Raw genomic sequence first — 17,595 nt, 5'->3', positions numbered from 1 at the left:
ATTTTTGGCCTTCCCAATCCAAGCATTTCTCTTCATTCCTTTGTTTTGTTTTGTGGTTTTGTCAAAGAAAAAAAATGCAATAGTGGGTTAACTTCTATTAGTTTTCTATTACCTTCCTCTGGCAAATGGACTTTTTTTTTTTTGAGACGGAGTCTTGCTCTGTCGCCCAGGCTGGGGTGCAGTGGCCGGATCTCAGCTCACTGCAAGCTCCGCCTCCCGGGTTTACGCCATTCTCCTGCCTCAGCCTCCCGAGTAGCTGGGACTACAGGCGCCCGCCACCTCGCCTGGCTAGTTTTTTGTATTTTTTAGTAGAGACGGGGTTTCACCATGTTAGCCAGGATGATCTCGATCTCCTGACCTTGTGATCCGCCTGTCTCGGCCTCCCAAAGTGCTAGGATTACAGGCTTGAGCCACCACGCCCGGCCTTTTTTTTGAGACAGGATCCCCCTCTGTCACCCAGGCTGGAGTGCAGTGGCATGATCTTGGCTCATTACAACCTCTGCCTCCCAGGCTCAAGCAGTCCTCCCACTTCAGCCTCCCAAGTAGCTGGGTCTACAGGCGGACACCACCAAGGCTAGCTAATTTTTTGAATTTTTCATAGAGATGATGTTGGCCAGGCTGGTCTCAAACTCCTGCATTCAAGCCATCTGCCTGCCTCAGTCTCCCAAAGTGATGAGATTACAGGTGTAAGCCACTATGGCCAGCACAAGTGGACTTACTTTTAACAGATTCCCAATGCCTCCAGGATAAAATCCCAAATTCTAAGCCTGTGACTCCAGCTATCACACGAGCAGATCCCTCTGGCTTCTTCCCTTCCAATTGAATTTATTATTTTTGCACTAAGAGTCCTTCATGGATAGCTTCCACTTTCCCTCCACGTCTGCTCGAGCTGATTCACCTTCCCTTTCCTTTCCTTTTTCTCTACATTTATCTAACTTCCTTTCTTCCTTCCAGGCACTGTTCAAACTGGATCTGCCTATGACCTCTTCCTTCCCTAACCATCCTCTGAATTCAGAAAACATGTCTTCTTTTAAAACAGTGGCTTGGCTCTTTCCTCATACTGATTCATCAGTGAATTTACCATGTGACTATCTTTTCTCCCCAGCTATATAATAAAAATGGGGCCATGCTTCTTTGAATATTCCACAACACTGGGCTTCCTGGCTTGCACAGCTAGGTAGACATTTGAAAAATGTTTAATTAACATAGGAATTAGAAGACAGGAACAACATCTGTGTTGCAAATTAAATATATCAGCGTTATTACTTGTAATTGTTAAGCTCCAAAGGATGTTATTTGACTCACAGCATATAGGAATCTATGTCATAATAAGTAAGCCAAGTTATAAATGAATATTACTTATATGTAGTCAAGCTTGTCAACCACTGCAGGTCATATTTATCAACTATCAGCTAAAACTTTGCTTCCTTAGAAAACCCTTTTTTTTGCCCTGCTCAACTAGGCTATGTTCCCTATTAATATGCACCCATAACATTGTTCTCCTCTTTTACTACACTTATCACATTGTAATCATTTCTTCATTGTCTAAACCACCATTCCTTGCCCCCAGTTGGAATGCAGGTTCTGTGGGAGAGCAAAGACCAGATCTGCCTTGTTCACCATTCTATTCCCTGTGCTGATATGACACCATAGCTGATCAATCCACCCATCCCTCCCTCCCTAGGTAAATACCCAAGCAAGACTGCATCACTGGCTTCCACAAGCTCAAATAGCAGTCTGGTCATGAAATATAAAGTATGGTTAGTTACACTACTCCAAAACGCCTCCATCTGTGCAAGTTCCATTCTTTGCATCTAGGAGAGATATTTTTAAATCATTTAGCTCATTTATAACATGATGCAAACCCCACCATCTCGGATGTTTTATGTTCTTTTACGTTAATTCAGCCTAGAGGCCAAGATGAATACAGTGGAAATATACCATACTTTCCATTCAATTTACAGGATTTCATCTATTACCTTCAGCAACAGGAAGGAGAGAAAAAGAAGTGATTCACATAGAGCCAGAGACTCTGCATACCTCCACTCAATAACTTCGTGCTTCACAGTGAGCACAGAATAGGAGATGGTCAGCTGCTGTTCTATGTCTCAGTTCTCACATGCCTCACACCCAAGCAATTCATGTCACCTGTGCTCAAAATAACAAACGCCATGCAGTTCCAACATGGAAAAACAAGATCTGGCTGCACTGGGCTTCCTGAGAGACCCAACACTTGTCAGTTTCTGATATGACTCCCTCTTGGAGTACTTTGAGGGTACTCAATTTTCACCTTACTCTTGGCCTTTAGATAGAGACCCTATTTAGAGCAACGTTACTGTATACTGGGATGGGCTGCTTTACTTGACCCTGGAATTTCTTTCCAAGAAGGCACATTTAGGTAATTGTAGCGCACAATGCCAGAACTGCCACAATGAAAAAGCCCAAACTGTTTCTCTTTCTGTTCTGTTGGTGAACGTCTAAATGAGGAGAGTGATCATAAGTACATACAGATTTTAAAATGTTAAAAAGAAAAGGGAAGGAACAGTGCCTAAGACCTTCCTGTATACAGTGCTAAGTTACTGCTATGAATTGTCAGATGCAATCAGCTCCAGTCTAGAAAATAAAAATCCAATCCCCTATCACAATACACAAAACAGTAACATGAACTAAGTCTACAAATATCTAATGTAGAAATTCTAACTTTATTGATCAGTGAGGTAGTAAGTGAAATGAATAACAGAGAAAAATGATCACTTCCAGCTTCTATAATATTGTCTCCACTATCAAGAGAATCTCTCTTTCCAGACCCACTTCAACGCCAAAGAATCCCTCCTAAAAAGCATAAGGGCCTTGGGTAGGCTTAAATATATTCCCTTTTCTTCTTTACGTAACTGATGCAGGTAAATTCTTATAAGTTAAATGCGCAAAAGATAGGATTCCACTTAAGTAAAGGCTGAGTGGATGACAGCCTTCTTTATTAACTTGCAATTAACTGTCATCTCAATTTCTCTTGGTTAGTTGCCAAGAAGGATGTAGTGTCACAAGAGATTTATTTATTTATTTTTTTAAGAGCAAGAAGTAACTGGAAGCATCTTGCTGAATTGCAACGGAAAAAATAAAGGTTAAAACACCCCAGCACCTCTGCCATCTTTCCCGGAGGGCAACTGCTTCTCCTCCATTCCAACCATATGATTTTGGTGGTGCTGTCAATCAAGTACCCTATCTGCCTAGCTAGGGGAGCAGAACAGTAGGCCCATCACATTCTTGTGTCCTATCTGGCCAGTCAAGGTCCTTCTGGAATTTCTCTTTATTCTGGGGTGCTTAACCTTGGATGACATAACACAGGAATTGTCTGCAGTCACATCGTTTATGCACTTATATACAGTCATGTGCCCCAAAAAGACGTTTTGGGTCAATGACAGACCACATATGCAACCATGGTCCCCTAAGATTACACATAATGGAGTTGAAAAATTCCTGTAGCCCAGTGATGTCATAGCTGTTGTAATGCAACATATTACTTGTGTGTCTGTGGTGATGCTGGTGTAAACAAACCTACTGTACTGCCAGTAGTATAAAAGCTAAGCACATAAATTATGTATAGTACATAATACTTGACAATAAACTATGTAACAGTTTATGTATTTGCTATACTATACTTTTTATCATTAAAGTGTACTCATCCACTTATTAAAAAATTAAAAGTTAGCTGTAAAACCGTTTTAGGCAGGTCCTTCAGGAGGTAATCCAGAAGGCACTGTTATCATAAGACAGTTCCCTATGTTTTACTGCCTCTGAAGACATTCCAGTGGGACCTTTCTGACTCTGTGCAGGCCTAGGGTAATGTGTTTGTGTCTTAGTTTTTAAAGATTAAAAAATTTTAAAATAGAAAAAAGCTAACAAAGATATAAAGAAAATATATTTGTACAGCTAATTGTACCATGTGTTTGTATTTTAAGCTAAGTTTTATCACAAAGAAGTTAAAAACTTTTTAAAAGTTTATAACATAAAAGTTACATTATAGTAAGCTAAGGTTAATTTATTATTGGAGAAAGAAAAAAATTTTCATAAATTTAGTGTAGCCTAAGTGTACAGTGTTCAAAAAGTCTACAGTAGTGTATAGTAATGTCCTAGGCCTTCACATTCACTCACCACTCACTCACTGCCTCACCCACAGCAACTTCCAGTCCTGCAAACTCCATTCATGGTAAGTGCCCCATACAGGTGCACTTACCTTTTAATCTTTTAAACTGTATTTTTACTGTACCTTTTATATGTTTAGATATACAAATACTTGGCCATTGTGTTACAACCACCTAAAGTATTCTGTACAGTAACATGCTGTGCTGGTTTACAGTCTAGGAGCAATAGGCCATCCCACATACTCGGGGTGTGTGGTAGGCTATACCATCTCAGTTTGTATAAGCACACTATGATGCTTGCACAATGACAAAATATGCCTAACTACGTATTTCTCAGAACGTATCCCCTAATTGTCCCATGACTGTAACAGGACAGAACGAGGCTTGCAATTACAGTTGCAGAGGAGATAAGGAACTGAGGGTTACTGGTCCTTTGCAGAAAGGGAGAGACACGCAAGTACTCCATCACTGGAGTCACTGGATTTAGTGATACCCCAGCCCCTTCCAGGTTTGGAGCCAATAAATCCCTTTTAGCTTAAGCCCATTTGAATTTTCTGTCGCAACAGAAATATCTTTGACTAAAAAAAGTGTAATTACTATTAGAGTAAACCTAAGAAATTCGTAACAGTGAAAAATCCAACACAAAGCTGTAGTTCCTTGCTAATACACAGAACACATTTAATAATGTCATACAACGTGAAGATAAGTCAAATATTCATTCAAGATTCAGTTAAGAATACAACAGTTTGATTTTACCACTATGTACAGATGGCACCTAAAGTTGGGGATCAAGAGAACATACCATCTAAACTCTATAAAAGCTATCAATAGATCCAAAGTTAAACATACTTTATTAAGTTCAAAAGATCCTACTTCTCATTCACATACATAACTGACATTTTGTGTCACACTGGTTGAAATGTCAATGGAAGACTGAGATACAGCTAAGAATCACCAACATGTCCCAATATTGTGGAAGACAGAAAACATCCATCTGTTGACAATGGTCCAGATACGAAGGAAATATATTAAATATAAGGAAAAAATCAACATATTACTCTTTAAGAGCTCTGGAAGGAATTTTCTCACATATGCCTCTTTGACCATATAAAGCCCAACAGTTCAACGAATTTTTTTTCCGTTTATCTTTATTGCATATTCTACAGAACAGGCCAGCTATTGCCAGAGGATTCAATACCTACTCTGTGCTTAAATTTAACCATGAGCAAACCCATGTCTTACACAAACATGTGCAGATTCTTCATCCACATTTATATTAGATATACCTCAAACACACACAGGCAGACATAGACATACACAGACAATTAACACGTAATTATCTCCCAAACGCAGACATTTGGAATAAGGTTTAGCACCACAAGATAACATCCATGCTTGTTTGGCTTGGGTTTTGGGTTTTTTAGTACGGGAAAATTGAGTATGGTAGAGGGTGGATGGTGCAGAGGACAGAAGTCTTCCTATTCATTATAACAAGAATTTAAGAAGTGGAGGGGATCTGTTTATTTAAAGAAGGCTCCCCAGCTAGCTATTCCTGATAACCCACAGCCAAGGAACCTCTCACCGATCCTACCTCCTCCCACCCTATCCTGTGAAGCACTCCCATTTTGTACACCCAGACACTCTGAGCAGCTGCTTTCCTCCTTCCCCAGGTGCCACGCACGAAGAACAGGCCAAGGCACAGGAATAGCCTCGAACATTAGAGGTCCACCTTTCACCCTGCTGCCCTCATTCTGGTGCACAACTTGCACGTGGAGACAAACTGGAACCAGCCTCACAGGGTGCGCACCGATCCTAAGAGGTGCATACCCCATCTAAGCCTCAGGCACCCTGATATCAGTCCCTGGAGGATAAAGGGGTCCACACCTGTTTTCCAGGCCCGACAGACGGGCTACACACGTGCTCCGCCCGGGAGTGGGGAGGGGCATGACACCCGCCGCCTAGGCTCACAGTCGGGGGAGCGGGCGCGCCAGTCCCTCAGCCTAATTGTCGCAGGACTGTAATAGGACAGAATGAGGCTTGCAATTATAGTCGCAAAGGAGATAGGGAACTGAGGGGTTACTGGTCCTTTGCAGAAAGGGAGAGACACACAAACACATCACTGGAGTCACTGGATTTAATGATACCCCAACCCCTTCCATGTTTGGCGCCAATAAATCCCTTTTTACTTAAGCCCATTTGAATTTTCACATTCATTTGGAACCCTAAGTGGAAATTGCCCGACCCAGTTCCGGGCCAACGTAGGACACGCCCCTTCACTCAAGAATCAACCCCGCCCGGCCCGTGGCTCGGGTCCGACTAGCCAGTCAGGGGCTGCTCTGTCCGCTCCCCGGGGTCGCGCCGCTGTCGCGCTGGGAGGAGGGGCCGAGGCTCAGAGACCTGTCGCGCGCTCTCCTCCTACCCTGAATACGGCCCCTCAATCCTGTCTCCTCCCCACGGGCCCGCTCTCTGAAAACTGGTTACCTGAGCTTGCAGCTATTCCGGCCCTGGACTGCCGGCCCACGTCACCGCGCCCCAGCTTTAGCCTCACGCACGCGCAGTACCTACCACTACTGGCCTCGCTTCCGCTTTTCTCCTCACACTGCTCCCCCTCCTGGGCGGTCCGCGCCTCTTCACCACGCCCCTATTTAAAGGGCCAGAGATATACTGGCTTCCCCCAAGGAAAAAACGGGTGATTCACATCTTGAAGACGAAGAGAATGGAAACGTCTAAAGAGTAGCGCGGACGAATATATAGCAGTCCTTGAGGTGAGGGGCGAAAGCTCCTCCTTTAAGAAAGTGAACTTACTTGCAGCCAGCCCAGAAGGGGAATTGATTCCCTGCCTTTTGGAGTTTGCAACCAGTAAATTTTTTTTAGCTTTTTTCAAAAAAAGATGAACACAGAATTGCCAATTTATTTTGTCAAATAAGGACAACAGGCATACACATACTAAAAAACCAACTATTATCTTCTAATATATCGTCAGTATTTCTCCCCAAAATACATCTTAACACCAAAAATATAGGAGAAACATAGTCTCAAATAAAGGAAACTTCTGAAAAATGAATAAAAACATATGCTTATTTCTCTTATTGCTCCAGAAGAAAGGTGAAAGCTTGCAGAAGAGACTCGTTTCTAGGGTCATCACTGTAGGTAACATTAGCCCCAGGACACAGATTTTAGGCCTGCTGGGGGCTATGGTCAAGGAAATAGGAGGAAGAACACCAGAAGATACTCTTGGAAGGAGATACAGAAAACATTCGGTTGGGCAGACATTTTTTTTTTTTTTTTTGAGACGGAGTCTTGCTCTGTCACCCAGGTTGGAGTGCTGTGGCCGGATCTCAGCTCACTGCAAGCTCCGCCTCCCGGATTCACGCCATTCTTCTGCCTCAGCCTCCTGGGTAGCTGGGACTACAGGCGCCACCACCTCGCCCCGCTAGGTTTTTTTGTAGTTTTTAGTAGAGACGGGGTTTCACCGTGTTAGCCAGGATGGTCTGGATCTCCTGACCTCGTGATCCGCCCGTCTCAGCCTCCCAAAGTGCTGGGATTACAGGCTTTGAGCCACCGCGCCCGGCTGGGCAGACATTTTTGAGCATCAGCCAGGTTCACTAGACTTCTGGGCCTTCAGAGAACCCAAAGATGGGTAAGACACTGCCCTGCCCTCCAGATATTTATTGTCTAAGAATTCAGTGTACAGACATAACAAAATACAAGGTAGGCTGTTTTGAGTAATAAAAAGAAAGACATTGAACCACCATTTTCGGATCACAGACAAGGGGAAAAGTTGGAACACTCAAGGAAGGATGTGGTATCTTGTCAGGGCCTTGAAGGATTTCAGTAGCAGAGAGCAGGGAGAATGCCAAGCTGAGGGAAGGCTGGGATCAAAGGCAGTACGAAGCAAGTTTGGGAACTAGTTACTGGCCTGATGTAGCCGTGATGTGGGCAGTGGCTTTCAACCTTCTTTTAATCATTCCTCACAGTAAGAAATACATTTCAGGTCAGGCATGGTGACTCATGCCTACAATCCCAGCACTTTGGGAGGCCAAGGCAGGTCGTCAGGAGTTTGAGACCAGCCCGACCAACATGGAGAAAGCCTGTCTCTACTAAAAATACAAAAATTAGCCAGGCATGGTGGCATGCACCTATGGTCCCAGCTACTCGGGAGGCTGAGGCAGGAGAATCGCTTGAACCTGCAAGGCGGAGGTAGCAGTGAGCCAAGATTATGCCATTGCACTCCAGCCTGGGTAACAGAGAGACTCCAACTCAAAAAAAAAAAAAAAAAAAAAATACATTTCAGCCACGGACTAGTACAAAAATACACACAGTATGTGTATATGTGTGAGTATGCATGACAGGTAGGTAGGTAGGTAGGTAGGTAGGTAGGTAGATAGATAGACAGACAGATAGATAGATATGTTGAGATAGTAATTGCCCTTAGAATGTACAATGCAGCTTGGTATTTTCTATTCTATTCTCTTTTTTTAAGTGCTGGTTACTGAATTCATTTCAGTACTCGGTGATGCAGAACAACCCATAGTTTGAAGACACTGGTGTAGTGTGTATTAGAGATGTGGTAGGATATGAGGCTGGAAAGGCTGGGACCAGATCCAGCAGGACATTGCACGCTAAGCTGGGGCGTTCTGCTCTTCTGGTAAGAGCCTCCAGAGGAACTTGGGCAGAGGAGTGGCAAGATGATAGCAGTGCTTGAGAAGGCTGGAAACCGGCCTTTGGTTCTGAATATCACATTTTTCTAGAAAAGTTATTAAACTGGAGACTGTCTACAGAAGGATAAGCAAGCTGGTGAGACCAGAAAGCCTGTGTGACAGAGAACTTTTGAAAGTATCCAGAGGAAAAGGAATTGGCAGAAGTAGGGGAGAGCAGGGTCATAGGGGCGAGCAGTGGAAAGATAACTATTAGGTTGGTGCACAAGTAATTGCGGTTTTTGCCATTACTTTAAAAAACTGACCCTTTGAAATATCTCTACAACACTCATAGACTTATTCTGGATAGCTGTAGAAAGAAAGCAAGTCTAGGACCTGTGTATGGATGTTGCAGAGAAGCAGATTTCAACTTGTAATAAAGAATATTTTAGGATGGTCCAGACTGACTCTGAGAACTCTCCAAAGTAACAGCCCTTTTATGTACCTCTGTTCACAGCAGTAAATAATGTCAAATGCTATCATTTCCAGGGCTGTTTGCCTTAATAATAAAAAAAATTGTGTGCTTATTGTAGAAAACTTTGAAAATTCAGGAAATATTTTAAAGCAGAAATTACATCCCAGAAAAAAGGCACTCATTGTTTTGGCTTATTTCTGTTGGATCTTTTTCTTTGCATATTTACATTTTTGACATAATAGAACTGCATATTTAGTTGTGTATTCTATATATTTATAGGATATATAGTTAATAGTCCATCCTCTTTTTTTTCACTGTTATATCTTGAGCACTATCCACCATCACTAAAATTGTTCACAAATATTATTTGTCATGGCTACATAATTATTAATGATATAGTTTCATGTATTCCATTATTCCACTATTTTTGGACATATAGGAGTTCCTATTTTTTACTGCTAACAAGAACATTGCCATGAATATCCTTATACATAAATCTTTGCCCACATTTTAAAATTATTTACTTCCTTAGGCTAGCAACCTGTAAGTGGAATTCAAAGGCTTTGAAAACTCTTAAGTCTGTGAATACCCGTGGTCAAACTGCCTTCCAGAAATGTCAGGCCAGTTTTCATTCTCACCAGAAGCGCTCAAGGGTGCCCATCGCACATACCCCCACTGGCATTTATTTTATCTTAAAAAAAAAAAAAAAAGATTTGGCCGGGCGCGGTGGCTCAAGCCTGTAATCCCAGCACTTTGGGAGGCCGAGACGGGCGGATCACAAGGTCAGGAGATCGAGACCATCCTGGCTAACACGGTGAAACCCCGTCTCTACTAAAAAAATACAAAAAACTCGGCCGGGCGCGGTGGCTCAAGCCTGTAATCCTAGCACTTTGGGAGGCCGAGACGGGTGGATCACGAGGTCAGGAGATCGAGACCATCCTGGTCTACACGGTGAAACCCCGTCTCTACTAAAAAATACAAAAAACTAGCCGGGCGAGGTGGCGGGCGCCTGTAGTCCCAGCTACTCGGGAGGCTGAGGCAGGAGAATGGCGTAAACCCAGGAGGCGGAGCTTGCAGTGAGCCGAGATCGCGCCACTGCACTCCAGCCTGGGCGACAGAGCTAGACTCCGTCTCAAAAAAAAAAAATACAAAAAACTAGCCGGGCGAGGTGGCGGGCACCTGTAGTCCCAGCTACTCGGGAGGCTGAGGCAGGAGAATGGCGTGAACCCGGGAGGCAGAGCTTGCAGTGAGCTGAGATCCAGCCACTGTACTCCAGCCTGGGCGACAGAGCGAGACTCCGTCTCAGAAAAAAAAAAAAAGATTTGCCAATATGATAGATGAAACGGTCTCTCATTTTAACCTGTATGGAATTACTATTGGAGTGGAATATCTATATAAATTTCTCAGCCCTTTATAGTTATTCTGGGAATGCAGTTTCACTGCTGGATTTCTGATTGGCAAATAGTACTGAGTGAATTGTTACAGACTTGTGAGAAAAAAAAAAAACGGAGAAGGATTTTTAAAACAAATGATGTAGTCACACCAAGTTATAGGCAAGTTATATTGTGGTGTGCTGCACTAACAAAGGTTAGTGGGAGAATTGAGTCATCACACAGTATTACAATATTCATGTGAATATTGGCTTCAGCAAAATATCATTCCTTATATTAAATCAAAATTGTAGATATGAATTTCTTCATTTAGTAGTTTTGTTTGTATTCAATTTATTTTTTTAGTTTTATAGATGCATAAAATCTATAAAAATCAGGAGCCCTGAGTTTTGTGTTTGCATATATACATACACATATATGTATGCAACATTATAAAAAATATATAAGCTAACTCTAGATATCTGTGAGAATCTTTTCCCCTTACGAAGGATCTGAACAATATCCAAGTTTGAGAAATAGTGATACTGAAATTTCTTAAAGTTTCACTTGTACTTATCTAAACATAGGTATTGAGATTTTTTTGAAAGGTAAAATTTGTTTCAGCATATTATATATTGAAATTTTTCTATATAGAATAGTGTAATGATTTTCCTCTTTTTGGAAAGAGTACCAAAAGCTCTACTATGTTTGGGGTTCAGAGAATGTGTTTTGACTTAAAATGTACCATTCATCAGTTAACTTTCTACAGGCCAGTAAGACCTAGACAGAATAATGTTTGCATTTACTAAACCTGTAAGTAAGACAAAGCAGTTGAGCAGATAGTGATTACAATGGAGCTTTTGCGAAGTGGTCTTAAGAGAAACTAAGCCAATGAGAAAAAAAGTTGCATGTGAGCTCTCAGAGCCTTGGAAAGCAGTGAGAGCTGGCCTGCGGGGTGCAGAGGAGCTAGAAGAGGGGCGCCACTGAGGGCTGCCACATTTGGATGGTGTCCTTACACCAGCTCTATTCCCTCCAGCTCTCCCCAAGAGAGAAGGATGCAGACCTCAACCCAGACATCACTATTACCCCTGCATCTAGAATAAGCCACATCTCTCCTGAAAGAAAAAAAAAATGTCTGTACCTGAGAACAAAAGGCAGAGAATAGGAGATGGACCCCTTTGTCATTTCTCTTTTTGCTCACAATCACAAAATAAACTGACCTCTTTTCCGTTTTTAAAAAGGGAGCTTGTTGGAGGACAGACAATTTTTAGGGCAGTGAAATGATTCTGTATGATGCTATAATAGTGGAAACATCATGAATTTGTCCAAAGCCACAAAATGTACAACACTGAGAATGAACCCTAGGGTAAACTCTAGATGTGGGTGATAATGATGTAATGATGTGTCAGTGCAGGTCCATCAGCTGTAACTAATGTAGCACTCTGGTGGGGGAGACCATGTATGCGTGGGGCAGGCAGTGTATGAGAAGTCTCTGTACCTTCCTCTCAATTTTGCTGTGAACCTAAAATTACTCTAAAGAATCAAGCTTATTTAAATAATTTGGCCGGGTGAGGTGGCTCACACCTGTAATCCCAGCACTTTGGGAGGCCAAGGCGGACGGATCACCTGAGGTCAGGAGTTCGAGACCAGCCTGGCTAACATGGCAAAACCCTCTCTACTAAAAATACAAAAATTAGCCGGGCATGGTGGCAGGCACCTGTAATCCCAGCTACTCAGGAGACTGAGGCAAGAGAATCGCTTGAACCCGGGAGGCTGAGGTTGAAGTGAGCTAAAATTGTGCTACTGCACTCCAGCCTGGGCAACAGAGCGAGACTCTGTCTCAAAAAATAATAAATAATAATGAAAATAGTGATAATTTAAAAAGCCAAAACCAAAACCTGGTGTACAGGGTTTTTAATCTAAAAATCAGGAGTCTTTGCATATATACATATGCAAACTTCATTGAGTCAAAATGTCCAAGCAGGCTGCAGAGACGTAAAATTGGTTCTTTGTAAGTGACTCAACCTAGTCCAGCTGTCAGTCTCATGTTCCTTCTGCCTAGAGTGTTCCTCTCTCAGGATAACCACTTGGCTCACTCGCTCACCTTCTTCAGGGCTTTGCTCAAATGTCACTACAATAAATATTTAGTCAGGGCAATAAATATAAGGAAGATGGGGAGCAGTTCTCTCCTCCATCCGGTTCTCACCAGTTCATCCACCCGGTTTCTTTCCATCTGGTGACACTGTTTTCTGAACACATGGCCTCTAAATGCTCTGACACAGAAGAGAGGGGCGCAGAAAGCCCACTGGCTCCGAATTCCTTGGTCTGAAAGTGACATGTGCCCCTTCTGCTCACAGTCCATTGGCCAGCACTAGCCACCCAGCCCTGCTTTACTACGACAGAGGCTAGGGAGTGTAGAGGAGTACAGAATTCTAGGGAGTATAGCCGGCTTCTGCCACGGTCACCTCAGGGAAGTCTTCCCTAGCTACTCTCATCCTCCCCACACTCTGTCACCACTCTCCTATGTGTTGTTTTTTTCTATAGTACTTGTCATCATCCAACATACCATATGTGTACTTATTTATCTGTCAAGTTTCTGTCTTCCCTACCAGTTCATAAGCACTATGAGAGCAGAGACTTTTGTCTAGTTCACTTATGGTTGTACCCCCTGCATCTAGAATAGTACATGGCACAGAGTAGGAGCTCCATAAATTTGTATTAAGTAAATGAACAAATTCTGCAATGACAGCTTATATTTGTGTGTGAAGGAGGTGTCACATGCACGAACCTGAGAATGCTTCCAAAGTCGGGATCGAGGAATAAAGATCTCCCTTACAGTATACACCAGCATTGATTGAGTACCTATTATGTGCCAGGCACTACGCTTGTTGCCAGGAACACAAATATGAATGAAAGCCAGTACCTGATCCCTAGCCAGGAAGACAACACTAAAAAACACAACATTTACAAGATCCATGAGAGAAATAAATTATGGAAGCTCAGAAGGTCAAATTCTCCTGACCTTTAGCAAGAATCGTGTTTTATATCCAAACATTACTAGAATAGCAACAAAAAAAGAGGGGACTCAGGAATCATAAATTGCTTCCCAAAGTCATAAAAGGAATCGTATCTATATTCTCTGCCATTTTGTATTCTCAACAACAAGCTGACTTTCATTTTCCATTCACCCATTCATTCTAATGCCTTCCCTCATCCCTCTTTCCTTCGGCCTTAGAAAAAGAAAAACATTTCTCTTTCTAATAATTTCATGATTCCAGAAATGTTATCATTTGAAATCTGCTTATTTTGTCTTCCAGCCCCACCCCTGCCACTGCTTCTGTACTCCTGCAAGCAAATAATCACATCACTTAGCCTTTTGAACTTAGAACTGGGCATTCTCCCAGAACTCAATAGCAAGAAGAGGGTGGAGAGAAATGTCCAGGGCTAGGATTTGAGCTTTAAAGGGGATCCTAGGCAGGACTGGGCATTAGGCAAGGACTGAAGAGGACTAAGCATTAGAAGAGGAAAAGGTCAAGGAAAGAGTAAAGAAGATGCAGAAACAACCAGGATATCAGAGGCAAATTTGACCTATTATGCCATTTTGCCTGGACATAGCCTTGTTTACATAAAAGGGTAACACGAAAAGAGGAAGGATTGAAGTCAGCTGAAGACGAAAGACAGTTCAAAATCATCACTGTTTCAGGGCCCAGACTCCTTCTATCTCATTGTTCCTCCCCGTAGGGCCTCAATTCTCAAGTCTGTTCTATCGTCCAAAACGTCTATTCCAACCATCACATCCGTTTTCCAATTAGCAAGGAAGAAGAAAGGAAGAAAGAAGGTATATTAGTTATCTGTCGCTGTGTAACTACCCAAGAAATTAGAGGCATGAATCAATAGCATGCATTATCTTATAGTTCCCATAAGTCAGGACTCTGGGCATGGCTTGACCGGATCCTCTGGTTTGGCTCTCTCACGAGTCTGCAACCAAGGTGTTGGCCCAAGCTGTAGAAATCTCCAGGCTCAAATTGGGAAGGATCTTCTTCCAAGATCACTAACTTGATTATTGGCAGGATTCTGTTTGCCACAGGCTGTTGGACTGAGGGTCTCAGTTCCTCACTGGTTCTTGGCCAGAGGGCCTTCAGTTCCTTGTCACGTGGGCTTCTCCATAAGGCAGCTCACAACATGGTAGCTTGCTTCATCCAAGCAAGCAAGCAAGAAGAGCCAGCAAGAATGTCAGGGAGATGGAAGTCACAGTCTTTTGTAAGTTGATCTTAGAAGTGACTTCTGGCTGGTCATGGTGGCTCACACCTGTAATCCTCGCACTTTGGGAGGCTGAGGTGGAAGAATCACTTGAAGCCAGGAGTTCAAGACCAGGTTGGGCAACACAGCAAGACCCTATCTCTGCCAAAGATCAGAAAATTAGCCAAGCATGATAGCACATGCCTGTAGTACTAGCTACTCTGGAGACTGAGGTGAGAGGATCGCTTGAGCCCAGGAGTTTGAGGTTACAGTGAGCTATCATGACACCATGGCACCCCAGCCTGGGTGACAGAGCAAAGCCCTGTCTCTAATAAATAAACAAATAATTTTAAAAAGAAGTTACTTTCCATTGTTTTTTGCTACACTGTATCTGTTATAAGTACAAGCTCCAGCCCATACTCCAGGGGAGGCAATTACACAAGGGCATGACTTCCAGGAAGTAGGGTCACTGGAAGTTGTTTTAGAAACTGCTGGCAAAGAAGGGTGTGCCCACTCCCTTCAGCTTCTGAAACTGCATACACCAGTCCTGCTGACTTACCATTGGTCCATTTCTAGCTGCAAGGAAGTCAGGAAAATGAAGTCTATATTCTGGATAGCTATCAGCCTAGCTAAAATTTATGGATTCAATCCTAAAGAACAACAGAATTCTGGAGGTTAGAAGCCTTAATTGTTCTGTACGCTTCAGGGCCTGCCCCAGACATTGAGGAGGAGAAAAATAGGGCTGGGTAGAGTCATAGAATCTGGGTTCAAATCCTGCCTCTGTCACACCCTATATGCTGAGTAAATTAAACCTCACTGAGTCTCAGTTGCATGCTCAGACTAAATTAAATGACCTCTGTGACACATCTTGTACTTGGTATATTCTCGATATGCCTGCAACGTCTATTTCAGAGGTAGCTTTAAAATCTCAGAGCCTTGGCCGGGCACGGTGGATCACGTCTGTAATGCCAGCACTTTGGGAGGCCGAGGTGGGCGGATCACAAGGTCAGGAGTTTGAGACCAACCTGACCAACATGGTGAAACCCCGTCTCTACTAAAAATACAAAAATTAGCTGGGCATGATGGTGCATGCCTGTAATCCCAGCTACTCAGGAGGCTGAGGCAGGAGAATCGCTTGAACTTGGGAGGCGGAGGTTGCAGTGAGCCGAGATCGTGTCACTGCACTCCAGCCTGGGTGACAGAGCGAGACTGTCTCAAAAAAAAAAACATTCAGAGCCTTTTAAACCTGGCTGTGACAGCCAGTGAGCTTGCCATGTGACTCCATGCCATTTACCCAATTTCTTTGGGCCCCAGCTTCCTGTCAGGAAAAGATAGTACCAAATCCTACATATTTGTTCAAGTTGCTGAAAAGATAGCATATGATCATGTCAGTGATTCTTTTTTTAATGTGAAATGCCTGGCAAACCTAAGATGGCATTAACGGCCACCAAGTGGCAGTGGGGAGCAATGGGCTTGGGTTCTGGCCAATGGCCACCAGATGGTGCTGGCATTCAGCAGTTACCTGGTTTTGCTGGGAGCCTTTACAAGGAGCCCCAGAAGGCCAGTGCTACCCTTCATCTCTAAGATGAGAGAAATGAGGCCTGGGGGTGGCAGTGGAGGATGCAGAGGGTGGGGGTCCACACAGCAGGGAGATCTAGAGCGCAGGTTTCCTGACTCCCAGCCTGGGGTGGCACATCCCTACCCAGTAATGATACCCACATTCTCTCTGGAGTTGCACTGGAGACCAGTGTCCAGATCAGCATCTTCTTGTTCATAGGTTCACCAAAATTTAAAAGCCTGCAGGATGTCCACAAGTATCATCTGTCTCTCTGGCTGTATAGCATAGTGGTTAAGAAAATGTTTTTAGGCTGGGCACGGTGACTCACACCTGTAATCCCAGCACTTTGGGAGGCCGAGGCGGGCAGATCACTTGAGGTCAGGAGTTTGCAACTAGCCTGGCCAACATCATGAAACCCCATCTCTACTAAAATACAAAATTTAGCCGGGCGTGGTGGTGCATACCTGTAACCCCAGCTACTCCGGAGGCAGAGGCAGGAGAATCGCTTGAACCTGGGAGGCAAAGATTGCAGTGAGCTGAAATCAGGCCACTGCACTCAAGCCTGGGAGACAGAGCAAGACTCCGTCTCAAAAAAAAAAAGAAAGAAAGAAAGAAAGAAAAAAGAAACAAAGAAAAGAAAGAAAATGCTTTTAGAGTCAGGAAGATCTCAATTTGCGTCTGTATATCAGCCTCCTCACCTGCAAAGTTAGGATAATAATTTTTACCCCATAGGTGTAAGTGTAAGTTAAATAAGACAAAATATGTGATTATAATAGGTAACATCAATTAGTGCTTATAAAGTGTCATACACTCTTCTAAGTAGTTTACATGTATTTAATTCTCACCATTACCTTACGTTGTATCTACTGCAGGTATTATTAAGGCCCATTCTACAGAAGAGGAAACTGAAGCATAGAGAAATCGTAACTTGCCCAAACTCATAGTTAGTAAGTGGAGAAGCCAGGATTTGAACCTGTCTTCAGAGCCCATGCCCTTAACCACACTCGTTACTAATTTCTTGACAGAGAGAAAATGCCCAATAAATGACAGATATGGATCCACAGGGTCAAGTTGAGGGTTCTTGCTTTAGGGACAGGAGTTTGGAATGAGCAAAATAACCACACTGCGCCTGCACTTTCAGAGCGGCAGGAGTAACACACAGGTGAAAGAAAAA

General features: G+C 43.2%; 1 protein-coding gene across 3 annotated transcripts in view; it reads right to left on the bottom strand.

Annotated features, from left to right (window-relative positions):
- The window catches only part of VPS8 (VPS8 subunit of CORVET complex), a 263,256-nt gene extending 256,543 nt beyond the window's left edge, over positions 1-6,713 (bottom strand). Inside the window, exon 1 of one of the 3 annotated variants that reach the window (XM_033211937.1) lies at positions 6,624-6,713. The gene's annotated coding sequence lies outside the window, so the exon portion shown is untranslated. Of the gene's footprint in view, positions 1-6,059; positions 6,574-6,623 lie in introns of those variants that run through there. The other 2 variants (XM_033211939.1, XM_033211938.1) reach the window with 2 other exon arrangements.
- Between the last annotated feature and the right edge of the window lie 10,882 nt (positions 6,714-17,595).

Source organism: Trachypithecus francoisi, unplaced genomic scaffold (assembly GCF_009764315.1).
Source record: "Trachypithecus francoisi isolate TF-2019V2 unplaced genomic scaffold, Tfra_2.0 Lachesis_group0, whole genome shotgun sequence".
Classification (NCBI taxonomy): domain Eukaryota; kingdom Metazoa; phylum Chordata; class Mammalia; order Primates; family Cercopithecidae; genus Trachypithecus; species Trachypithecus francoisi.
The sequence above is the reverse complement of the archived record's forward strand: the minus strand, read 5'-3'. Positions and strand labels throughout refer to the sequence as shown.